This window comes from Chiroxiphia lanceolata, chromosome 1 (genome assembly GCF_009829145.1).
Source record: "Chiroxiphia lanceolata isolate bChiLan1 chromosome 1, bChiLan1.pri, whole genome shotgun sequence".
NCBI classification, from domain to species: Eukaryota; Metazoa; Chordata; class Aves; order Passeriformes; family Pipridae; genus Chiroxiphia; species Chiroxiphia lanceolata.
In genome coordinates this window covers 94669078-94682122 of record NC_045637.1, presented here as the reverse complement: position 1 = coordinate 94682122, position 13045 = coordinate 94669078, and positions in this window count along the sequence as shown.

Here is a 13045-nt window from a genome sequence, read left to right as displayed (position 1 = left end):
GAAAGAAATGTAAAATCTCATATGGCTTAATAGAAGAATTTTGCTTTGTTTCTAATACTGAAAGGTGGTGGGAGCTGAGAGTGATAGGGTTTGGCTTCTTTTGTTTGTGGGTTGGTTTTGGGCTTTTAAAAAATATTTTAGCAAAATACAAGCTTTTGCAAATGGTGAAAATCCATTTCCCTAGGTCTTGAGGGTCCTATAGCATAGCTGAGTGCTTAGAAACTGGCTATTCTGAAGCTGGGTTGTGTCTGACAAATAGAATAGGAAATGGGGAAATATTACTTGGGATATCAAGGACTATTTCCAAGACAATAGCTCGGAGGACAAGACATCCATTGGAGAGGCAATCCATTCGACCATGTATCTATGTGCCTTATATGACTCTAGAAAATACTATTCCTAGGTATTAAGGCTCATCTTATCTTTAATAGCCTCATTAGAACAGAATGAAAATACATCCACAGAGCAGTAGTACCAAAGATGACACATCTTCACAATTCGAGGAGGTAGATGGTGCAATTAGAAAGTAGTCAGTTATCTCAATGCCTGGAGCAGCTGGAGAGGACTGGTTTGAAGTTCTGAAAAGGATGGACTTCAGGAAGGCAATGAGAAAGCAGAAAGCCAACAGTAGACTTGATACTTCCTGTTGAAAAAAATTGGGAAAGATGACTAGTTCAGTGGTGGTTATAGAACATGTACTACTAGATGAAAAAAAGATTGTGGGAACAGGTATGTCTTCTATGATTTAACTTTAAGCACAGATGTGCACTTTGCTAGCATATAAGCCTAACGTATTCAGTCAGGTAACTTATGCAATGTAGAATAGAGAAGCATAAATGTCTCTCTTCTGGTACTAAGTCCATCAGCATTAGAATTAGATATGCCATCTATATCCAGTACACATAATTTTACTCATCATTACAAATTTATTCCTTTATCTGATTTTTGTTAAAATGAGCTTCACTGAAGACAAAAGACCTGAATAATTTGATATGCAATAAATGTGTCTTTGTAGACTTATTTCCTTAAACTGAGAAAAAAATATGGTTAGATTAACTTAAATGACAATTCACAGTCTTATATTAGGTTCACCAGGTTACAGAGGGAAACATTCATGCACCCTAAAATGAAAGGGTTCAACAAATTCAACAAATGACAGAAGGTATATTTAATTAGTTGACTGGATTGTTCAGTCTTTGTATAGAGGCGTGAGATCAGCTTTAGTGAAGAGTCAAGCACTGACAGAAGTTAATGCCTCAGAGATTCTTCTTTAAACATTTTAGACTCTTGTCAAAATTATAATTGCATTTGTATGAGATTTCCTATATTTGGTTTTAGAGGGGGTTGATCATATTTCACCTGGTAGGAGTTTTTTAGCTAGAAAAGGGAACCAAATAATTAGAACAAAACACAAGCAGATGACACACATCAGGAGCAATTGTGTAGGTGTTGTACAAAACACCTTGCAAAAATGTTGCTTGTCTGAAAGGCACTTATAGTATTGGAGTAGGACAAAAAATGACAAACAGAAAAAGACAGACAGATGGAAGAACAAAGAAGCAGTGACACAGTTGGTCAGTGTGATAGGCAGCATTCTCAGCACATCCCTAGTCTGACAGCTGTCAAAATTTTATTAAACTTCACAGCAAAAGAGAGTTTTAAAGAAGCATCTCTTACAAAAAAAAAAGTGAGGTGAGACAAGCTAAAAATCTCAAATCTGTGAAACATTTAGCTTTATTTCTCTGAAAACCTTTACTTCTAAGGGAATAAAAATAAAGAAAATAATTTGGTTTTTTAATATCTGGATTACTGGATCCATACCCCAGCATGTCAAACTTTCTTCTTATTTATTGATAGTCTGTATTGTCTTAATGCAATTAAAGAAACCCTTATTTTCACTTTAAATTCCCTCACCTCTCAGAATATTGATGTGCCATCCCTATAACAAGAAAGCTCCTTTTGCTCTGAACATGTTTACCATTGTCAGGCATGCCAGACATTTGCAGGGTGTCAGTTTTGAAGGGAACATGAATATGTTCACATGATCAACAGCTGCACTGTGAAAATGCCTATGGGGATGGGGAAATATTCTAGACCCCTACCCATCAGCTCTACATGTTGTGAAGTGATTAAAAGAATAAGCCTAAGAGTTACCAGGAAACCAGGAGTTATGGAGGGCAGAAAAAAGATAGAAACTGATTTTCTATGACATTCAGAAGGGATGACATTCATCCTTCTTCAGGACTCTTGCACAACAAGTATTCCTAACACTACCCATATTTCAAATTAATCCTAAGCAGCAATTATCAAACTTGGACTTTCCAAGATTGGTATTATTATTATTTTCTGAAAACCTATCAGGAATCTAGTCCTATGCAAAACCACATAAAGTTTTTCTAAAGCTTGAGAATACTTTGACAGCTATACCTTCATTTACTTGTCCTGTTACTACATCCACTTGTAAAAAGTCCCTCTCCGGTTTTCTTGTAGGCCTGCTTTAAGTACTGGGAGGCTGTCATGAGGTCTCCCTGCAACCTTCTCTTCTCCAGGCTTAAGAGAACTTTCTCAGCCTGTGTTCATAGGAGAGGTGCTCCAGCCCTTCAATTATCTTCCTCTGTACTCACTCCAACAGGTCTGTGTAGTTCTTATTTTGTGGGTCAAAGACACGAACTCAGTACTCCAGGTGGGGTTCACAAGAGTATTCTGGGAGAATCACCTCCCTTGATCTGCTAGCCACACTTCTTTTGATGCAAACCAGGACAGGGTTGGTTTTCTGACCTGGAAGCTCAAATTGCTAGGTCGTGTTGAGCTTCTCATCATGTTGAGCTTCTCATCAACCAACGCCCCAAAGACTTTCTGCTCAGGGATACTCTCAATCTGTTCTCCACTCAGCCTGCATTTGTGCTTGGGACTGCTCTGACCCAAGTGCAGTACCTTGCACTCGGCCTTGTTGAACTTCATAGAGTTTGCAAAGGCCTACCTCTTAAAAGTCTATCAAGGTCCCTCTGGATGGCATCACTTCCCCACAGCATGTCAACAGCTTGGTGTCATCAGCAAACTTGCAGAAGTTGCACTTTATCCCGTCATCCATGTCACCAACAAAGATGTTACACAGGAGCACAAATATCTTGGGAAGTCTTCTATTGGTCAAAATCAGTAATGGAATTCCCTATAAAATAACAGAGAAACTGGGGGAAGGAGATATGAAATAAATTAAGAGAAGCAGAATTATTCATATTGGAAGCTGCTCTTGCCTCCTTAGGATTCAGCATCTTAGATTTATGCTTGCTTCCCCTCAATGCTCTGCCTCAGTTCTTTGTTCTGTTTCTGCTATTACCCAGCAGGCTCTTACAAAAGGGTGTAATTTGCACTTGCTTTTAAAATATATTGCATTAGTGACAGCTTTATTTTTTCAAGTAATACAGGTTGAAGTTCTGCAAATTACTTCTAAGTCAAAAGAACAAACCTTTATACGGCCTTTGGTAAGCATAGACACATTTTTTATTAAAGAGTGTCATTCCCCTTTGCACACCCAGGCTGCACAAGAACAGGATTTGTATCTTCTACTCTAAAAATCTATAGGAAGAAAAATGGCTCACCACATTTAATGATACTTCTCACTTACAAAAGAGTGGCAGTTTGGTATGTTAAAAGTCCCTGTGCTACAAACACGTGGGTTTCTGAGACATTTTCCACATGTCTCACAGGTATGATACTCTAAACATAAGCTGGTGATAGCTGAATATGCTAAACAAGTAACACCCATGTCCAAAACTTCCCCTGATATTTAAGGTTCCCTATCCGAAGGCTAATTTCAGCAGTCTTCCTGCATGGTTGTCCTCCTCTATATGTAAAATATCAGTTGTCTAATGAGCAGTTTACCAAGTTGTCATTCTCCTCCACCTGGACTCAAAGCCAATCCTGTACACCAAGCTTCAACAAGTACAGTGAAGATATTCTCAGTTCAGTCACGCAGCAATATTTACCCACCAACCCTTCAGATAATGTCCACGAGTGGTGATGCTGAAATGTATACATACATTAAGATCTGTGCTAACATATAATATTTATATAAATTACTGCAAGATTTTATTTTTTTTTTTATTTAAAAGTATTCCAGTAAAACAGGATTCATCATTCTGCTTTTGCTCTCTACTGGTAAGACATTTTGTATTAAAGGAAAGCTTTATGCAGGAACTGAAGCATTGGTCCGCTCTAAACAACTGTCTGGTCCATAGCGAAAAACGGCAGGTGGTGGATGATCAGGAGAAGACTATAGGGACAAGCAGCTCTCTTATTCTCAGGTCCTCTGTAGGTAAGATGTTATGGACATTCTGAAGTGGATAGTGAATGCAACCATCACATTGAATATTACTGTGTGCCTGTTCTGTATAAACATGGATATTCTTGTTTTAAAATGCTTAAACTTTTGATTTGCAAAACTGCAAGCTGCAGTGAGTTCCACAACTGGTTGTGTGACAGTGATTTCTTTTTGTTTGTTTTAGATCCTTCCTTGGCTGGAAGAATAGAAAAAAAGTCTGCTAAAAAGGGCTTTAATTTGTGTTTATAGCAGCTAAAGAGAACGAAGAAAAAAAGGAGGAACTGCCTATCTGATAGCAGTCAGGAATGGAGAATGAGATGCAAAACCAGTAAAAATTATTCAAGAGGACAGTCAGAAAGGAATTCCGCTCAATGTTACAAATAGCATAAATTCGCCTATAGGTTTCTACTAATACGCGTAAAATCTTCGCTAAAAACAGCAACTTAGTTTCACTGATATATGTGTAAAGGTATATTTAATTTATTTGAGTGAAGAGAAACAAATCACCTCATTTCTCTTAAATCTAGTAACATTGGAAAACTTTGGTTTCATCTACAGAAATTAAGGTGACTGTAGACTTTTGAAAGAATTGCTTAGGTCCATTTCTGCCAACAAACACTTTTTCTATGACATCAGTAGTTTCATCATGAAATCAGTCTGCCTCACAAACTTCAATGAGAGGAATGTTCACTTCTTCTCCCAAAGAAAAAGAATTTTGACTGAAGATCATCCTTTAATTTCAAGTCAAAATATTGAATTGAAGTAAAAGGCTACTCAAAAGTGTTCACAGAACTTACTTGCTTTTAGAAAAGGATATTACCTGTACAAGAGGGAACATAACACAAAGCAGAGGTATAGAACGTAATGGTTTCAGACTTTTCAAAAGAAGGGTTTGGGGTCAATGGATGTTGTTGCTGAGCAAACAGTGATGTCAGTCTAGTCATTGTTAATTGTTCTATGTAGTGATATGGGTAAAGGGAAATTAAATTACCTGGGTCTGGAGAGAATACTGAATATAAAATTTTATACTGGAAGTATAGGGATAAGTTCAGAAAATAAAATTGAATACCTTTTATAAATCAAGGCAGATTAATTTCAAGTACAAGTACAGAAGTCTAACCTCAATCTTTGAGAAAAAAAATGCACAATTTTATGGAATCTGCTGGAAACACCAATTTTCCTCCTCATATTTCTTTCCCTCCTTGCTTTTTTTTAAGCAAACTCTCCATAAAAGGGGAGTATAAATGATAGAGTAAACTTGGAATTTGACCTTAAAATCAAATCATTAACCCTGACATCTTTAGCACTTTAAAATTATTCATTATATTTTTAACTGATGTTTTAGTTATTTTTATTGTGACAACGATTTACATAATTAAAGGCTCTCTTTCTGACACAAACTGCGTATCTATCACAGCTTCATCTAAGCCACATAACACGAGTTATATCAAGGTAACCAGGTACACAGTTTCCACATACCTAGGACCCAGTTTTGAAAATTCCCTCCACTGTTTATATTGGCTAAGTAGAAAAATTTGTAAGTCTGAACATTCATTTAGCCTCTTTTTCAGGGCCATAAGCATTTAACATAGTTCTCTCCTTCATACTTCCTTCTGGATCCCTCACTTGTCCTTGAGAACATTAAATCAGCAAGTGGGGTTTTGTCCCTTCTCCCTTGCAGTGCATTATGCTCTGGAGTTTATAGCCTCACTGACACCCAAATGGATGCAGCTCTTCTACCTCCACATGTCACACCAAAACTGAATTCTTTTATTATCAGTGAAGTGTTGATTTGTCTTACCTGTGTTGATTACCATTTGTGGCTATGCAATGCCTCTCTAAACACAGAGAAGCCCTCTCTAATAGCCAGATTTGTTCCAGTCTAAGTTCCTAAACCAACTTCTAGGAAATGCAGATAGATAAAGATGCATACACACGCATGTACATCCACAGGTATATAAGTGTTTTCAGTTAAATTAGTAATTGCAGGAATTTGTGTTACTTCTAAGTGGAAGTAACCCCTCCCCTTTGTTTAGCCCTATATCTGAGACAAAACCAAACAGACTTGCTGCAATTACAGTCCCTCTACACATATGCAGGAAACATTAGAGAACCTCGAGAAGAAGCAGATGGAGTTTTTTATGCCTTTTGGTTTTTTTGACAATCCTGGGTTTACTTTTCTGATACTCTTATTTAAACCTTCCCTATGATAGAAGGGAGGGCTGTTGAAGCAGGATATATGCTTTTGGGATGTTTGGAGATGATATCTGTTTCTCCATTTGTAGTCATTGCTCTCACTGTACCAGTTTTTATTGACCCATTTACAGGGTGTGCTGCCTGGGGAAGGGGATGATAGAGGTAGGTTCTTCAGTGAGTACAACAAAAGGTGGCCTTTATAAAGCAGCATGTATGCTAAGATCCTCTGAGGAGAATTAGGCATTAAAACCAGGAAAAGAAAATACCCTCCAGCCCTTCAAACACAGTAATGAAAACAAACCACTTTTCCTTCACTCAAATATTTAAAATATTAAAAGTTTGAAAGTTCTCCAAATGGAATCCAATTATTCTCACAACCAGAGGCTAATTTCCCCAACTCTCTGAGCCACTGATGCTCAGCAATTGTCTGAGTGGTTTTGCACTCTAAAATCTAGGGCAGCTGACAGTCGACAGATCTACTTTGCTGAGAGGATTTGCTGTTAATTTTTTCCAGCTTCTGTTTTCCAGTGCCAGTCAATGTTTTCCAAGTAAACTCATCCATGAATTCATGTAAAGACTCGACTTAAAGCCCTTAGGCAGTGATGGATCTATTTTTAGTTTCTTAGATGCAGTCTTAACTCAGTCAAAAGGCAGGTATTTTTGATGCAATATAGTAATTATTTATAAACTCTTAAATTCATGCAACTATTCAAGCACCTTAAAATTTTGATATGTTATCTCTGAAAGTCTATAGCTTAAATGATCAAAACCTGGCAGCAACAGCGTTGTTTGTTAGAAAAAGGCTATAAAAATCTGACCGATGCAAAACAATGCCTCACTAAAACTCTCAGTTTAGCATTGTCTCAGTGATAATTCATGGCAAAAAGTCTATATACATTCCCTGAAAAGCCAGACAAAGTGTGGGGAGGGAAAGGAAAGAAGGAAAGGATGAAAAAAAAAAGAAAGGAAAGGGATTTAATTTCTGATTCAACAAGGTTGTTCTTGTGCGTGTGTAACTTTAGGAACCTGAGTAGCTCACTGAGGTACCACATGCCAGTCAGTGTCTGCCAGCTAAACGTGGAGTCATCAGGCAATCTTCACACTCATACTATGAATGTGTTGACCACAAATACCTTGTGCAAGTGTGCTTTTGTCACAACAGACACACTTTTTTGTCAAAATAAGCTTGAGATCAAATTAGTACCATGAGCAGCAATCAGCAGGTAGGTAAAAGTGTATAATGCCAGTCAACTAGAATGGTTCAAAATGTCTTTCTGTCAAAAGACAGACCAGGCAGTGTCTCTGTAATGTTCTAGCTTTATTTTGTCTTATTATAAATATACGTAAATTGTTGCTGGAAACAGTTTCATTTAAGCTAAGCCATTGAAGGATCCATAACTTCATTATCTCATCTCTGCCACTTACGCCTTATTTACTCAAAACATGAAAAACTACTGATGATATTTGAACTCTCTCTTTCAAACCACATGTCAATACAGCACAGCAGTTCTGACTGCTAGGGATCTGCTTGCTAATGTATAATCCCTCTGTATTCAGTTTCACTCACGAAAAGAATAAGCATTTAAATGACTCCACTATGATTACTGAGATAATGCCCATTATGGCAAAGATCTAGGTCACTGTTGTTAAAGCTGAGTCACGTCACCAGTCACAAAAACACTGATACTCTTTGGAAAAAAGCAGCTGTGATTTCTCCTATAAATAAGCTCTAAGGACCATACATGGAAAAGGATGATACAAACATGTTGCACTCTTCCATGAAGCATCTATTGGGCAATGCATAGAGTTTGTTGTGAAAGTCATTTAGTCCTTTATCTGGAGGAAACTAATACATTGACAGAAGTAATACAATAATTTCAGAATAGATTCTAAGAGTAAATAATAAGGCATGTCAATTGAACTCTTAAATATTTGTTAGACTTTAAATAAAAAAGACTAACAATTAATAAATAATTTAATAATTAAATATTAATTAAATGAAAATGTCTTAGATTCATTGGTTTGGAAGTTTTCTTCCTTCTTTTTAAGACAGGTACATATTCATTTATAGCAAATGATTTTGCTACTATAACTTTTTTTCTCTCATTTTTAAAATTTGCTTGCTCAAATAGCCTCAGCTTGACACCACACTGAAAAACATTTCAGCTATGGTTTAGAAAGTGAACACTCAGCCAGTCAACAATTCAAAGTGGTGACCAGGATACAGTTCTACACAGAAAACAAAATTTTCAGTCTCCTAGGCCTCAAGTAGTCACAGCCCAGATTTCCAGAATGAGATATAATATTCCATACTTTCTAAAGCAAAATAAATGCCTTTTTTTATCTCTCATTAAGAGAGCATGCATAATATTATCCCCAGTTCTAAGGGGACTCATGTCACACTGGGGTTATTTTTCTTGGGTTTTCTTATTTATACTAAGAGAAAAGCATATCTACTTTCTATGATAAAAACACGCTGCTAAGATTATAAACACAGACAAGGGAAACAGCATACTTGTCATGGATTATACAACCAAATATCTTCCTTAAATAGTACAATTATTCCATGGTGCATACATCAAAATAAATCAAAATTCCAGTATCTTCTGTGTCCAGGAAGTTTATTTAAAATAGCTTGTGATTACAATTTTGGATGGAAGAGAGGTTTGACCTGTCTTTTCAAGAAAAAGCTTAGAGAAGGACACCACCCTGAATTACAGTGTGGCTTAATATTATGTCAGAAATTTTCTTAGATTTTTCCAGAACCTAACTTGACACTTAAACTTCTAAATTACCTGATTACTTAACAGATGTATTAAACACACCAAAAACAAGTAGGAAACTGAAATCCAAGCTTTTGTCTTCTTACAAGCCCTGTCACTGCACAGTGCCACACACACTGCATGACAGATTGCAGTAATGGTGGAAAGACGATCCAGGGTCTTATCCAGAGATAAGATTATTTTTGTGAAGAAAAGTTGAAGAAACTATCTGATCATCAGCAAAACTACTCAGTAATTTACGAAGATTTTTCCTTGTATCTCCCTACATATGGTTAATGCATTACTGCATGTCTGCACAAGTTTCTTCATTAAGTGGAAAATGTTAGGAGAATTTCTTTATCTACAATAAACCTCACTCTTAAAAAATTAAAAAAACAACCAACCAACCAAAAAAAAAAACCCAACAAAAAACAACAACAACAACAAAAACCCAAACCAAACAAAAAAACTAAAATGTTTTCATGAAAAGTTTAAAAAATCCAAAACTCATCCAATACTGACTGCCAGTCACACACACTCCTGCAACAGGATATTGACCAAAGTGAGAAACTGACCATTTGTTCATATGTCACGAGTTCCAGTCTTCATCTAGTATCATAAAAATGCAGAGATTTAATTTTTTCTTCATTTCCACATATATTTTATCTTTGCTGAAGCCAGCTGGAGTATGCATTCTGAGCAGTCCTAAACTTGTCCTCGAGGGAAAACAAAATTGAGCAGGCCAGGCATTGCAAAGCAGTCAACATCGTGAGTCAAATGAAGTTCTGGCATAACCCGTCTGGCTGGGGTTCAGCAGGAAAGTATTTGTACAGTGAGAGCAGGAATAGAGGTAGCATGTATGACAGAGAACATACAGAAAACTGCTAGAGAGGGTTGCTCAGGGATCCCTGCAGCAGCAGCTCCAAGAACTGACAAATAACACTGTCAAATGTAAACGTGCAAGTGTTTGTCTTGAGCTGGAGAACTCAACCTGAACAATAATGTGCTGTGTGTGTACATACGTTTACCTGAAAAAACCTATTACACCCTTTTAATCCCTTTTTAATCTTCAACATGACAGAAGTTTTCAGCATAGCACTCCACAAAGTGATGGGTAATGAGGAGGAATGCTCCAGTTAGACAGGGAAAAACCCTTGCAACTCAAAAAAACTTGTTCTGGTACACAAGTCACACTTACTACAGCAAAAAGCTGCAGCAGATACAAGCAACAGAGAAATTTTCAGGAATCACTTTTATTTCCCCTAACCTGTACGCTTCAAGTCCCTCTTACATATTCAGTGACCTGACAGAGAAGAGCTGGATCCCCAGTCAGTGTTAGTCAGCAGAATTTCAGGGAAGGTCATGGTTGTGTATCACCCTGTGCTATCTGATGACCCAACACAGTACAGTCACGGAAACTCAGGCAAATGACTGCTTTCTAGGCAACTTTATCTGAATCATCCTTCTGAACTCTGGCTACAGGATATTTCTTTAACTTAAACCTAAGTCCTGAAACAGTAAAGAACAGAATGCATCAACATAATTGGAAACAGTTTTGCCTCAACACATCTTGTGTCTGTTCAAGGACTTAGAGAGAGGAAAAGCCCATGCTTTGAAGCACTGTGACAACTTAAGATAAATTTCAGCACTACTTCTTAACAGAATATAATTGAAAACATACTTCAATACAGACTCGAATCTAACTCTGGTTAGAGATGTGCTTAACCCACAAGTCTGGATCTCAACATTCCCAAGTCTTGAAGAAATCCTGATTCTGACCCAAATTGTCTCCTCTTTCTATAACAAGTAAAGCCAGTCTTTAATACTACTGAGTTGAGCTCATCACTTATTCAAAATCATTGCTTTTACCATCATTTGTGTGTTCCTTCTCATCACACTACTGTCAAAAGTTTCCATTTCTCCAAATCCCTCTCAAAGATTTGGGTCAAATACCTGTACATTGTAGAAGGCAATTCCTATCCTCAACATCTCAGTATCTAAACAGACAAAACTGGCAGACAGCAAGATAAAGGAAGCATTGTTATCCCCATTTTCAGCTGGGAAACCATGCCTTAAGATGACTAAGAATCAGAATCCCAAAGGAGGTCAAGGATCAGATTCTCAAATGCTCAATAACCAGCATCAGAGCCAGACTTTCATAGGAAAAAGAAGAAAAAAAAAAGAAAAGGGGCGGAGGGGCGGGAGGGGCAGGAAGAAAATGGAAAAGAAATATGAAGAAAAAAATGTCCAAACCCTTCAGTTCCTACTTCTGTTGGAGATTTTCACAATATATTTTTGCAACACCTTGAAGATCTGGCCACTTAGGCATCCATTTGACTGGCCAAATGGGAAAGTATCTCTTTAGGAAATCTCTCTCCCAGTCTGGGTGCTACTGCCACTTTGAAGCGTGGCAGTACGCAAGTTGCCCAAGGTCACGAAGGAAGTCTCTTGCAGAGCCAGAAATTTGAATCAGCAACTCCTGTGCCCTAACCACAAGTCTATCCTTCCTCTCATTAACAACACAGTGTATTCCTTTGTTAAGTTTCTTTCTAGTTAGATATAATATAATGGGCCTTTTTCTTTATTCATCCACAATGGTAACATTACATTATGAGACTGGCACTTGTCATTCACAGGGAATGCTCTTTTTCCACTTGTGCCCCAAAAACAAACACACTTAGCAGATTGTCATCTGCAGATGACACAAGAATCTCTGTATTTTAAAAGCTTTTTACAGCAGCACTCACAAGAGTAAGTTGCACTATTTTAATATTTTTCAGACTAGGAGATGCAGACAGCTTGCAGATCCCAGCTACAAAGAGTTATTACCCTTTCCCATGTAACCTTCAGAGGGGAAAAAAATCCTTTTTGGTCTAGAAGATAAGATAGCAGCAGCTTGTTCATATAGTATCCCTTAGCAGCTGCTGCTACCTTGTGAAGTCCTAAATACTACAGTAATAGGTCTGCAGCCACTGGATACCATTTTGTGTGTGAGCAGCTTTAAGTATCCATGCAAGACATGTAGAGTAGAAAAGTATCAAGCGGAAAACTGAAGTGCAGTACAATGTTTTCTTATGCTACCTCTTCCACTTTCTTTAGAGGGATACATGTCATCAATTCAAGCGCTGGAGACTGCTGTACAAATTAAGAAAATGAGAGATACTTGCTGTTATCTGTGCAGACAAATGAATACATGTGAGAAATGCCTGACGTACAGAACTCCATTCATCTCTGAGTTACTATTTTTGCATTTGTCTCATTTGGGCTTTTTTTTTTTTTTTCTATAAATTCAGTTTCTTCAAACCCTGCCCTCTTCTACATGACCTTTTTGATCAATAGTCCTTTGTTGTGCTGTGAGGCCTTGGCAGCAAAGGACAGAATTAATACAGTTAACTCTTATCTAATGTTTACCTTTAAACTCTTTGGGTCTTGGCTCAGGTTTGAGACATTTGCTTTACTTAGGTTTTATAACTTTAAATGATGAGTACTGCTTGAGAATGTGGTCTCCTCCAGAGAACCCGGGGTTCTCTGCTGACCTTGTCCTCTGCTCTTGCAGTCACTCCCATCTCTAGCCCACTTGCACCTTTCTGTTTCACCACCTCAGAAATTACCTCAGCTCCTCTGATACATCTTTTGGCAAGTCAGTGAAAGTCAGGTTACCAACTATTTTCATGTGGAAAACAGGCCTCTCCCTGTCTTTTAAGGGTAGACATTTTTTGTGTGGAGAGGAATCAAGAAGTCTCTTTGTCAGCTTCTACAGTTTCCT